We start from the raw sequence: 14,580 nt of genomic DNA on the forward strand, positions 1-14,580 counted from the left end.
TCTAAGGTGTACTTAGCTTTCCAAGTCAGTGGCAAGCATGCAAGATCTCTGCTTTCTTTAGGAAATTTAAGGGGGAAAAGATTTCTGAGTGAAACAATGTGTGTCTTGTCTTTTTGAGGTCAGCCTCCCCAAACTGTTCCCGGTTGTCTTGATCTCACTGGGTTACCTTTATTTAGAATTTGTTCCACTTTTCTTAATATGTAAGTAGGTTTAACTGTTACTGAAAAATCGGGAGATATTTAAAGTCAAAGTCCTTGAATTTCCTTCTGACTTATAATTGACAAAACTATAAGGGAAAAGAAATAATTTTTTAAAATTTAGTTTAACCGTCAAATTTGGTTTACTGAGAAAAGCCTGAGCTGTGGAAAGTTCCTGCCCCTAGATCATGGACTCGATTTGGGCCAGGCAGCCCAGCCCTGAGGACAGGCAGCCACTGACATATGCTGTGGTGATCATGTTTCCCCCAGGCAGCCACGGTAGATATGAGGTCTACATTCATGCCCCACTCTCAGCAAGAAGTAGGTTTTCATAGTTTGCATTTAACGTACCAGGCTTATTTTCTACCTGCCTTTCATTTTCCTATTTTTGTTTTTCCTCTGCCTTATTGATCACCAACTTTAATTCTTTTTTTTTTCTTTTTTTTTTTTTTTTTTTTTTTTTTTTTTTTTTTTTTTTGAGATGGAGTTTCGCTCTTGTTGCCCAGACTGGAATGCAATGGCCCTATCTCGGCTCACCACAATCTCCACCTCGCAGGTTCAAGCTATTCTCCTGCCTCAGCCTCCCGAGTATCTGGGATTACAGGCACGCGCCATCACGCCTGGCTAATTTTGTATTTTTATTAGATACGAGGTTTCTCCATGTTGGTCAGGCTGGTCTTGAACTCCCGACCTCAGGTGATCCACCTGCCTCAACCTCCCAAAGTGCTGGGATTACAGGCGTGAGCCACTGGGCCCAGCCAATTCATTTATTTTTTAAACAAAGAATGCTTCACACATTTCTGAGTCAACCTTACCTCCTGCAAATCAGCTGTTCTGTTCCAGCTTAAACTGCGGCCCAAGCCAATGTGTCATGCACTTCTAGTTTATGTGGTTCTGCTGAAATGTTCATTTTTATGTGCCATTGGTAGGTACTTTTTGTTTTGTTTTTGAACAAGAAGGGGTAGAACAAAACATACAAATCAACACAAATAAATGTTCATTGTTGTCACAATATATGGCGTAGGCCCCTTGTTTTCCTTACCATTTCCAGTCCTTCACTGTGAGTGGCGGCCACCTAGAGTCCCTTAATCTAACCTAGCTCATTTACTTTGTTTATTCTTGACAGGTGGCAGAATGATGTTCTCTCAGACAATTTTATCTACAAAGAGAAACGTATGTCTTTTCTCACGCCTCCCTTCGAAGGTCTGCAGGTCTCTATCTGGGCGCCTCCGAGGCGGCTTAGCGAGAAAGAACCGCCCCCAGAAAGGCAGGAGACCTGGTTCCGCCCGCCTGTGTGATTAGGTTAGGAGCCCTCAGGCTGGGGCCCCAGCACTCGCAATTTGTGAAAGAGGGTTAGAGTCACCAAGCTCCTACGGCCCCCTTTCTGGCTCTAAGATGTTAAAATCTGTTACGAGATTTTCTTTTACCAGGATGGGCCTCAGCCCAACACACAGGTGTGATGAAGTTTGATGAATGTTAGCTGCGGAGGAGGGTTTTGATGGGCGTGACTCCGGAAGAGTCCAAGCTTGCCTCTTCTCCAAGGCAAAGATCGCCTACAAAGCCCCTTCGTTGGCTAAAATACTCCACCCAGTGGACAAAACAGAAAATGGCCTATTTCTTTGCTCCCCTTCCTGGAGGGAAGCACAGCCTGGTAGAAAGAATGCAGAAATACTCAGGTCTAGAGCCCTGTGCTCCATGAGCCTCCGGCATCCTCTGGCCAGATCTACACAAGTCTGTTAGCAACTCCAAGGCCCTCCTTTTCTCTCGACTTTATCTGGTGGTCCCTGGAGACTTCCTGCCTCCTCTGCACCAGGAAACTCCTCAACAGAAACAAGCAGAAAGAGATCAATGTTATCCTGAAAAGGAGCCCCAAAGCTCCACCAATATGAGTCCGGGTTTTGACAAATGTCACTTCCTTAAGGAGGCCCTCAGTGTAGGCCAGGAGCTGACACTGAGTCCCCTTACACACTGTACTTCTCCTTGGAAACGCTCCTCTCACGGGAGAGCCTTCTCCCTCTCCCGGCTGAACCTCGTTGCTGCAGGGGCAGCATCTGTTCACAGCATCCTCATAGCAAGTAGTAGTTCTCATTAAATGCTTAGTAAATAAATCTGTAGGATTACTTTGTGGCCGGGCCCGGTGGCTCACACCTGTAATCCCAGCACTTTAAGAGGCTGAGGCGGGAGGATCACCTGAGGTCAGGAGTTTGAGACCAGCCTGGCCAACATAGCAAAACCCCATCTCTACTAAAATACAAAAGGACAGGCATGATGGCACCTGCCTGTAATCCCAGCTACTCGGGAGGTTGAGGTGGGAGAATCGCTTGAGCCCAGGAAGCAGAGACTGCAGTGTGCCGAGATTGCACCACTGCACTCCAGCCTGGGCGACCTAGCGAGACTCTGTCTCAAAAAAAAAAAAAAAAAAAAAAAAAAAAAAAGCCAGGTATTTTAACAGCAGAAACAAGAGAAAGAGAGAGAGAGAGAAGGAAGGAAGGAGAAGGGAAGGAAGGAAGGAGGTAAAACATTTAATTCAGTAGACAAGAACAGATAAATGGAAAGTTTAGGGCTACTTTGTCTTGGAACTAGGGGGGAAATACAGGGTTCTCAGGGGTAGCAGTAAAATAACAGAAAAAAAAAAAAACCCGAATATGGAGATCATATCAAAGGGTCCAAATGGAGGGTGTGGTAGACGGAAGAGTGCTCCCCATCCCCCCAACCCCCCACAGGATGTCCAGTATAATCCTCAGAACCTGTGTGTGTGTGTGTGTGGGTGTGTGTGTGTGTGTGTCTGTGTGTCTGTGTGTTGCCTAATATGACCAAGGAGTCTTTGAAGATGTGATTAAGTTCCGGATTAGCCTGGATTGTCCTGGTGGATGCTTGTGAAACAGAGGCAAGAGGGTCAGAGTGAGAGAAGGAGATGGACGATGGAAGTAGAGGCTGGAATGACACAGGCCAGCAGCCAAAGCATGTAGGCAGCCTCTATCTGAGAGATAGAAAAGGCCAGGAGAGGATTTTCCCTGAAAGCCTCCAAGAGGAATGCAGCCCCGCAGCCCATTTTAGACTTTTAACCTCCATAACTGTAAGACAATACATTTGTGTTGTTTTAACCACTAAGTCTCTGGTAATTTGTTACAGCAGCAATAGGGAACTGAGGGTGACAGTGAAAACCGACTCCTAAAATGACAAAAAGCTGCCTGTCCTATAGCCTCAGCTTTTTTACCTGCAAAGTAACCTGTACCTTTACCTAGCCCCATTGCCTGTACCAGACAGATGTGAAAACAACTCAGCACAGCACAGTTGATAGGGTCGTTTACATTTATGGCTCCTTTGATCCTCACTCCATGAGGGAACTGGGACTTATGTTTCTTGGGGCAAGTCACTAACACCTCTCAAGGCCTCTAAAATAATCTAGATCCACATTCTCCTACCTTTTTGACCTTTCCTTTTTATGGTAATATACCATCTCTCAATATCTCTCCTTAGGAGTTTTTTAAAGTTGCCATTTTTGTGTAATATATTTAAAAAGAAATGATTTTCAAATATATCTAGGTCGACATATTATTGCAGACTCTGTTATAAAATTCATTTTAATATCTTTCTTAATAATCATTATATACAGAATGAAGATAGATTATAATTTGTCAGTTTATAAATGATTCATTGTTTAATTAAAATAGACAACAGAAAGGTTGATTTGTTAGCAAATGTTTAAATGGCGTGTTGGTTTAGGAAACAATGTATATGAGAAATAAAGATTGAACTTTTTCTTTTTTTAAATTTGTTTAATTGAGATATAATTGATATACAAGAAATTGCACATATTTAAAGTGTGACATTTGATACATTTTGGCATATGCATACACACATGAAACTATCACCACAATCAAGATATTGAATATATCCACTGCCTACAAGTTTCTTGAGCCCTTTTATAATCCATCCTTCTTCCCTCCTCCTCCCCCTAGTCCTTAGGCAACCTCTAATCTTTTTTGCCACTATAGATTAGTTTTTATTTTCTATAATTTTATGTAAATGGAATAATACATTACCTATTCTCTTTTTTTTCTTTGATGTGGCTTCTTTCACTCAGCCTACCTGTTTTGAGATTCAGTAACGTTGCATATATGAATTGTCATTCATTTGTATCACTAACTAGAATTATATTGTATCAACATATACAATTTGTTTATTCTTTCCCCATTAATGGAAATTTGTGTCATTTTTACACATAAAGCTACTATGACAATTAAAATCTGTGATTCAATCTAGTTAATATAGTATGAATAAGTATGAATCAAAGTAAGGGTGTTTTGGCATATTCCATTTTTCTGTATTATACTATTTCTTGAAAAGACTCCAATTCTACTCAGTTGCCTTAATATGTTTGTTAAAAATTGGTCATCCAGCCAGATGTGGTAGCTCACGCCTGTAATCTTAGCACTTTGGGAGGCTGAGGTGGTTGGATCACTCGAGGTCAGGAGTTCATGACCAGCCTGGCCGACATGGTGAAACCCCATCTCTACTAAAAATACAAAAATTAGCTGGGTATGGTGGTGGGTACCTATAATCTCAGCTACTCCGGAGGCTGAGGCAGAAGAAACGCTTGAACTCGGGAGGCGGAGGTTGCAGTGAGCCGAGATGGCACCACTACACTCTAGCCTAGGGGAAAAGGGAAATTCGGTCTCCAAAAAAAAAAAAAAAAAAAAAAAAAAGTGGTCATCCATACATATGTTAGTCTATTTCTGGGCTCTCTGTTTTGTTCCTTTTATTTATCTTTTTAAAATGTCAGTCCTGTGTATTAGTTTTGATTACTGTAGCTCTGAAAGTCTTGAAAACAGGTACTGTTAGCTGTCCAACTTTCTTCTTCTTTTTCAAGTTATTTTGGTTATTCTAGGTCTCCTACATTTCCATATGAACTTTAGAATCGGTTCAACAAGTTCTAAAACAAAAATCTGTTGGGATTTTTATTGGGGAGAATTCATATCTTTGCAACACTGAGTCTTCTGAAACATTCACAAGATAATCTCTCTATAAACTTAAGTCTTTAATTTCTTTTGGAAATGTCTTATGGTTTTCGCTATTTAGGTACTAGATCTTTCATCAGGTTTGGTCTTTAAGTATTTCATATTTTGGTGCTTTAAAAAAAGATAAAGTTTTGTATTTTTTATTTCAATTTGTTTGTTGATAGTAAATATAAATAAAATTGATTTTTTGTGTGTTGGTGTTGTATCCTGTAAACTGACTAAATTTATTAGTTCTAGAAGCTATTTTGTAGATCCCATTAGATCTTCTTCATAGATGTTGTTTTGTCTGCAGATAAAGACCTATTTATTTCTTCGGTTGAAATTTGGATGCCTTTTTTTGTTTCTATGGTTTGTTTTATTGCACTAACTAGAACCTGGAGTACAATGTTAAACAGACATGGTAACTGTAAACATCCTTATCTTGTCCCTGATCTTAGGAGAAAAGAGTTCAGTTCACTTACCGGCAGGGTGGTAGCTACAGTTTTTGTTTGTTTGTTTTATATAGGGTTGGGAAATTGACTTCTTTTCCTAGTTGGTTGAGAGTTTTTCTCAAGAATGGGTACTGCATTTTGTCAAATACTTTTTCTACATCCATAGAGATGATCATATGTTGGTTTTTTTTTTTTAACTATGTTGATTTGGTAAATTACCAACTTGATTTTTTTAAGTTAAATCAACCTTGGACTTCTAGTATAAACCCCATTTGGTCATGATGTATTATTATTTTTATAAATTTTTCAATTTTATTTATGAGAACTTTGTTTAGAATGTTTGCACCTTTGTTCATGATGGATATTGATCTGACATTCTTGTGGTGCAGGTCTGCTGACAATTCTTTTAGCTTTTGTTTGTTTGAAAATGTTTTTATCTTGCTTTTTTTTTTGAAAGGTATTTTTACTGGGTAAAAGTTTTAGGTTGACTTTTTTTTCTTTCAGTACTTTAGAGTTGCTCCACTGTTGTCTTGTTTATATTCTTTTCTATAAGTAATTACTGTCATCCTTATGGTTGTTCCATTGTATATAATTTCTTTTCTCCTCTGGCTGTTTTCAAGATGTTGTTTTCATCAATAGTTTTGAGTAATTTGATTATGATGTGACTTGCTTTAGTGATTTTTTTTTCATGTTTTCTGTTCTCCTTGGATCTGTGCATTCATAGTTTTCCTCAGATTTGTTAAATATTTGGCCATTATTTCTTCAAATGGCTTTTCTGTCTTCTCCCCATTCTTAAGGGATTCTCATTATATATACTAAGCCACTTGGGGTTTCCTAACTTATGTTCTTTTTATTTTCTAAAATTATTATTATTCATGTTTCATTTTGTATAGTTTCTATTGCTGTGTCTTCAAATTTGCTAATCTTTTCTTTTTTAACATATAATATTTTGTTAATACCAGTTAGTGTTGTTTCATCTTGGAAATTATGGTTTCCACCTCTAAAAGCCCGAGTTGGGTCTTTTAAATATTTCTTTGTCTTAAATTAGGTTTTTAAAGATATGAAATACAATTACAATAACCATTTTAATGCTGTTGGCTGCTAATTCTAATATCTATGTCAGTTCTGAGTCAGTTTCAATTCTTCTTCTTCTTATCAGCATGATTCATATTTTTCTGCTTCTTTGAGTACCTAATAATATTTAATTAGAGGCAAGACCTTGTACATTTTACTTCATTAATTACTGATTTAAAAAATATTTTTAAATCTTTTCTACTTTTGTTCTGAAATGCAGTTAAGTTATTTGGAAACAATTTGATCCATTCAGGTCTCTCTCTCTCTCTCTCTATATATATATATACACACACACACACACTTTATATATATATATATATATATATATATATATATATATATATATATATACACATACATATATACACACTTTAAGTTCTAGGGTACATGTGCGCAACGTGCAGGTTTGTTACATATGTATACATGTGCCATGTTGGTGTGCTGCACCCATTAACTCGTCATTTACACTAAGTATATCTCCTAATGCTATCCCTCCCCTCTCCCCCCACCCCGCAACAGGCCCCGGTGTGTGATGTTCCCCTTCCTGTGTCCAAGTATTCTCATTGTTCAATTCCCACCTGTGAGTGAGAACATGCGGTGTTTGGTTTTTTGTCCTTGCGATAGCTTGCTGAGAATGATGGTTTCCAGCTTCATCCATGTCCCTACAAAGGACAGGAACTCATCCTCTTTTATGGCTGCATAGCATTCCATGGTGTATATGTGCCACATTCTCTTAATCCAGTCTATCATTGATGAACATTTGGGTTGGCTCCAAGTCTTTGCTATTGTGAATAGTGCTGCAATAGACATATGTGTGCATGTGTCTTTATAGCAGCATGATTTATAATCCTTTGGGTATATACCCAGTAATGGGATGGCTGGATCAAATGGTATTTTTAGTTCTAGACCCTTGAGGAATCGCCACACTGTCTTTCACAATGTTTGAACTAGTTTACAGTCCCACCAGCAGTGTAAAAGTGTTCCTATTTCTCCACACCCTCTCCAGCATCTGTTGTTTCCTGACTTTTTAATGATTGCCATTCTAACTGGCATGAGATAGTATGCCATTGTGGTTTTGATTTGCATTTCTCTGATGACCAGTGATGATGAGCGTTTTTTGATATGTCTGTTTTCTGTATAAACGTCTTCTTTTGAGAAGTGTCTGTTCATATCCTTTGCCCACTTTTTGATGGGGTTGTTTATTTTTATATTGTAAATTTGTTGAAGTTCTTTGTAGATTCTGGATATTCACCCTTTGTCAGATGGATAGATTGCAAAAATTTTCTTCCATTCTTTAGGTTGCCTGTTCACTCTGATGATAGTTTCTTTTCCTCTGCGAAGCTTTCCCAGCACCATTTATTAAGGATATAAAATCAATGTGCAAAAATCACAAGCATTCTTATACACCAATAACAGACAAACAGAGAGCCAAATCATGAGTGAACTCCCATTCACAATTGCTACAAAGAGAATAAAATACCTAGGAATCCAACTGAGAAGGGATGTAAAGGAGACCTCTTCAAGGAGAACTACAAACCACTGCTCAACAAAATAAAAGAGGACACAAACAAATGGAAGAACATTCCATGCTCATGGATAGGAAGAATCAGTATTGTGAAAATGGCCATACTGCCCAAGGTAATTTATAGATTCAATGCCAACCCCATCAAGCTACCAATGACTTTCTTCACAGAATTGGAAAAAACTATTTTAAAGTTCGTATGGAATAAAAAAAAGAGCCTGTATAGCCAAGACAATCCTAAGCAAAAAGAACAAAGCTGGAGGCATCACACTAACTGACTTCAAACTATACTACAAGGCTACAGTAACCAAAACAGCATGGTACTGGTACCAAAACAGATATATAGACCAATGGAACAGAACAGAGCCCTCATAAATAACACGACACATCTACAACCATCTGATCTGTGACAAACCTGACAAAACCAAGAAATGGGGAAAGGATTCCCTACTTAATAAATGGTGCTGGGAAAACTGACTAGCCGTATGTAAAAAGCTGAAACTGGATCCCTTCCTTACACCTTATACAAAAATTAATTCAAAATGGATTAAAGACTTAAATGTTAGACCTAAAACCATAAAAACTCTAAAAGAAAACCTAGGCAATACCATTCAGGACATAGGCATGGGCAAGGACTTCATGACTAAAATGCCAAAAGCAATGGCAACAAAAGCCAAAATAGACAAATGGGATCTGATTAAACTAAAAAGCTTCTGCACAGCAAAAGAAACTACCATCAACGTGAACAGGCAACCTACGGAATGAGAGACATTTTTGCAATCTACCTATCTGACAAAGGGCTTATATCCAGAATCTACAGAGAACTTAAACAAATTTACAAGAAAAAAATCAAATAACCCTATCAAAAAGTGGGCAAAGGATATGGACAGACACTTCTCAAAAGAAGACATTTATGCAGCCAACAGACACATGAAAAAATGCTCATCATCACTGATCATCAGAGAAATGCAAATCAAAACCACAATGAGACACCATCTCACACCAGTTAGAAAGACTGCCTTCTCTTGTCTTAAACCTTCATCATATTAGTGGCTGAGCCTGGTTGTTGAAAGATGACTGCAAATAACTCCCGGGCTCCATAATTTTTCCTCTAGAAAGACAGTGTGAAGATTTTTTTTCCCCTCAGAAACCAGCCCAGCCGTCTTCTCCAATCTCATAAACTAAAATTGAGTCATATGCTCGCGCTGAAAAATAGAATCCACGCAGACCCCGGTGCGGTCAGTTCCCTGAAAGCTGGGCTGCCAGAAAGGGGTGAATACCCAAACAATACTCAGGTCACCGTCAAAAGTCAGAGGATTCAGGGGACTGAGGACATTGCAATCACAATGTCCACTTGGGTGGGCATCAGACCATTTGTAAATGCTTTGAGACAGATAACATAAGTGTGAGCAATCTCTTCCTTCCTAATAAATGAAAAGCCAAATTTGTTATACTTATGATAGCATCTTTTGCACTCTCATTTTAGATATTTTGGAGACATCTGGATATGTACATGGGATTTAGATCAGATAAACTAAACTAATAGAGTTATGAAGATCACCTTGAGGTGAACTTGGAGAATTAATAAAATTGGTATGATCCTCTTCCCTTAACTTGTGTTTCAGTACCAAAGTTTCTTGTATATTCTTGTCTTTATGTGTTATAGGCAAAAATTAGGCAATCTGATGACTAAGAACAAAGATAATTGAAAGCTCTGCAAGAGTCAAAACCACTGTGGCAACTGAGTGATCATCTGAGAGCCTGAGTCAGGAGCTGGCCCATCTGACCCCACTGAGTGCCACGTGGACTAATATATTTAATCAGAGGCACTCAGCAGTTTTATTTTAAGTGGCAAGACATTTAGGTTAGTATTTTAGAACTTATTTAAAAAATTGAATAAGACGCCTTAGTGCCATTAATGTCATGAACCCTGGGAACACTGTCACAACTCCCAGCTGAGAAGTGCTGAAACAGACCATTTGTAGGACTCACCACGTCCCAAGTGCTGTATCGAGCACTTTACATGTAACGAAGAATATATATCCTCACAGATACATTGTGAGGTAGTCACTGGCATTGTCTAAATTTTACAGATAAATAAAAAGGTGAAAAGAGGTGGTATTCCCTTGCCCGATGTCACCTGATAGTAGGCAGTAAAGTGTCCCAAGCAGCTGGGATTCTGGCACCAGAGTATGTGTAATTGACCACTACACTCTATGTCTCTGTTAAGTGCTTGGGGCAAATTTTTTAGGTAAATAATGGCTTTGGCTTCACACATATGAATAAATCAATGTAAGTGTTGGATTTTTAGCAGAGGTCTCTGTATTTCATGCCAAGATCTAGTCTCAGGAAGTATTATTGCATGTGCTTTCACTTCTTTTGAAGCTTAATACCAGAAGTTTAGATTAGTGATTCCCATTCAGAGGTGATTTTGATTTGGCAGTGTCTGGAAGCATTTTTGATAGCCACAACTCAGAGATGTGGTGACTGGGGTGTTCCTGGACCCTAGTGAACAGAGCTCAGTTATGTGCTAAATATTCCACAATGCACAAAACAGCTCTCTACTACAAAGAACTGTCCAACCCAAAATGTCACTAGTGCTAAGGTTGAAAAATCCTGAGTTATACTGAAACAGAGCTTGCAATGTGCACATTGAGATCCCCTCTCTGTGGACACTACCCAGAGTTTTGCCCCTGTGACTTGAGTAGCAGTCACCATGCCTAACCCTGCTCACAGAGCCTGAAGAATACATGGCACATTTCATTCCTTGTTTGGTATATGAGCACTGGTTTAGCTTGTATCGCCCTTTATAGCCCTGTCTCCTTGCCTCACAAGCTATGGGATAAGTTTAGAGTGGGAAGAATACTTTCTCCTTAACTGTTCCAGGGCAAGCATTCTCAGTGTGTGTGGCTCTTTTAAGTTTTCTGAGTCATGCTTTAATATAATCCTTTGATTCTTCTTTCTGCCTGTCCTGTTTGCTAGGTTCTTGTGGTGGCAGCCACCCAGTCTCTGAAATCCCCTGTCATCCTCAGCACACAACCAGCCTGATGGAGCTGAGGTGCTCAAGCTTCTGTGTGACTTTGTCCTGTTGTCAGAGCTCTCAAGTGCTTTGGAGTGCACAGACACATGACCAAGATGAAGCATAGGGCAGGTCCTTGTGGTGTTGGTGCAGTGGCATCCCGAGGCCTGTGGGCTCATATGAGCAGGACTGATATCCTCTAGGGAAGTATCTCAGCACTGCTTCAGGAATAGCTGCTGTGTCTTGCAACATGTGGTCTGCATTTGTAGCATCCAGAAACATTCCATTGCCACTCCTTCCTAGAGCAAAGGAACTGCTAATCCTCCCTCTGACTCATAACTAAAGCCAGCTTCCAAAGTGGTGAGGTTGCAGAGCTTGAGGGAGGGGCCTCATGGTCCCAAATACCTATTCCACTTGTTTGCTGCTCCAATGAATTCCTACACGGTCAGTTAATATTATTATCACTCACTCCAATTTTATAGAGAATCCTTAAACTCAGAGAAGTTAAGTGATTTTTCTGAGGTGATACAACTAATAAGATGGTGATCCATGTCTATATATTTCACACTCACTACTCTTTCCTGGGTTATTACCAAGAAATGCCTTGGCCTTATCTAATACTGGATGGGACTAATTAAGTCATCCAAGTATCTAAAGAACAAGGATATGTCCACACCAACAAACCTGAATGGAACTTCTAGATCTGAAAAATAAAATATTGATGGTTCCCAACTTATGATGATTCAACTTAACAATCTTTAAACTATACCATGGTGCAAAGTCAATATGCATTCAATAGAAACCATACTTTGAGTACCCATACAATTGTTCTGTTTTTCACTCTCAATGTAGTATTCAATAAATTACATAGGATAATCAATTATTTCTCATAAAAAAGACTTTGTATTAGATGATTTTGCCCACTATAGGCAAATATAAGTACTCTGAGCATGTTTAAGGTAGGCTAGGCTAAGCTATGATGTTCAGTAGACTAGGTATATTAAATGCATTTTCAACTTTTTTTCAACTTAGAAAGGATTTATTAGGACATAACCCTATTACAACTAGAGGAGCAAATGTATCTGGAATAAAAAATATACTATATGGGATTAGACCCAGATTAGACATTGGGGTAAAAATAGACCAATGAACTAGAAGAAATAGCAATGAAAACTATGTAAGTAAAGGACAAACTAATTTGAAAAAAAATAGAATCCCAGTGACCTATGAGACAAAGATAAGTAGCTTATCATACATATAATTGGAAGCCCTGAAAGAGCAGAGAGAGGAGAGAGGAGAGATCAGAAAAAAAAAATTCAAGAAATAAATGGCTAAAAGCTTTCCACATTTGATAGAAACTATAAACCTACACGTTCAAGAAGTTTAACAAACCCCATCAGAGAAAGGATAAAAAGAAAACAAGGCAAATTATAATGAAATTTCTGGAGACAGAGGATAACAAGAATTATAAAGCAACCAGAGAAAACACCTTATCTGCAGAGGAACAAGTATAAGAATGACAGCATACTTCTTTCTAGAAACTATCCAAGCCAAGAAACTGTAGAAAAAAATGAAAGAAAAAAAAACTGTCGACCTAGAATGTTTTGCTAAGAGAAAATATGTTTCAGAATTAACAAGTAAGAATGGATTGTAAAAGGACATAAAGAAACTTGTGAGGATGAAAAAGTTCATCATCTTGATTTTGGTTATACACACATGAACACAAATGCATAAACATAAAATTGTACATTAAATAGTGCAACTTACTATAGACAATTTATATATCAATAATGCTATAAAAATTATTAATAAAAAAGGAGAAATTCAGACTTTTTCAGATAAATAAAGGCTGACAAATTCATGATCCACAGGCCTTCACTATGAGAAATGTAAAAGGAATTTCCCGAGGAAGAAGGAACATGATGTCAGATGAGAATTTGGAACACAACAGAGGCATGAGTAGCTCCAGAAGAATCTGGTAAGTATGACTGTTTAAAGCAAAAATGATATAAATATATTATGGGATATATAACATATATAAAAGTAAAAAGATCTTGACTTTTTTTTAAACAAGTAAAATGTATTATAACAATAGCATAAAGAATAGAATGGGAGAGATGGAGATTTACTGTTGTAGGGTTGTTATTTTATATACGAAGTAACAGTATATAAAATGCAGATATGTTAAAGATAAAGGACAGAAAAAGAAATATCAAGTAAATATTAATACTAATCAAAGGAAAGTTGGAATGGCCATATTAATTTTGAAATTAGGAATTTACCAGAGATAATGAGGAACACTTCATAAGGATAATTGGGTCAGTTCACCAATATACCTAAAATCTGTAAGTCTGTATGCACCTAATAATATAGCTTCAAAATAAATAAGACAAACCTGATAGAACTGAAGGGAGAAATAGACAATATACTACTATGGTCAGATATTTTAATTTTTCTTTCTCAATAACTGATTTTAATATTTCTCTCTACATAGTCAGATATTTTAATATTTCTCTCTCAGTAACAAGTAGGCTGAAAATTAGGGTATAGACATCTTGAATAGCACTATCAATCAATTTGAGCTAACTGATATTTATGGAATACTTCACTTTTTAATGTGGCAAAATGCACATACTTTTTAAATACACATGGATCAAGAAGGTAGACCATATTCTGGGCCATAAAACAAGTGTCAATGGATATAAATGTTGAAATACAGAGTGTGTTCTCTGATTACAGTAGAATTATATTAGAAATAAATAACAAAGGCCGGGCATGGTGGCTCATTTCTACTAAAAATTTAAAATTAGCTGGGAGTGGTGGCACATGCCTGTAATCCCAGATACCCAGGAGGCTGAGGCAGGAGAATCACTTGAACCTGGGGGTTGCGGTGAGCAGAGATCGCGCCATTGCACCCAGCCTGGGCAACAAGAGTGAAATTCTGTCTAAAAAAAAGAAATAAATAACAAATATATGAAAACAATCATCAAATATTTTGAAATTAATAAGACACTTCCAAATAGCTCATTGGTCAAAGGTAAAATCATAAGAAAAATTCAAAGATATTTTGAATTGGATAAACATAAAAACACTAGATATCAAAACTTATAAGATACTTCTTAAATATTTCTTTGAGGGAATTTTATAGCATTAAATGCTTATTTGAGAAATGAGGAGAGGTCTCAAATCAGTTATCTCAGCTTCACTTGTAATAAACTAGAAATAAAGCAAAATTAACTCCAAAATAAGCAGAGGTAATTATAAAGATGACAGCAGAAATTAATGAAATAAAAGACAAAATAGAGAAAATCAATGT

The sequence above is a fragment of the Rhinopithecus roxellana genome, chromosome 8, assembly GCF_007565055.1.
Source record: "Rhinopithecus roxellana isolate Shanxi Qingling chromosome 8, ASM756505v1, whole genome shotgun sequence".
Taxonomy (NCBI): domain Eukaryota; kingdom Metazoa; phylum Chordata; class Mammalia; order Primates; family Cercopithecidae; genus Rhinopithecus; species Rhinopithecus roxellana.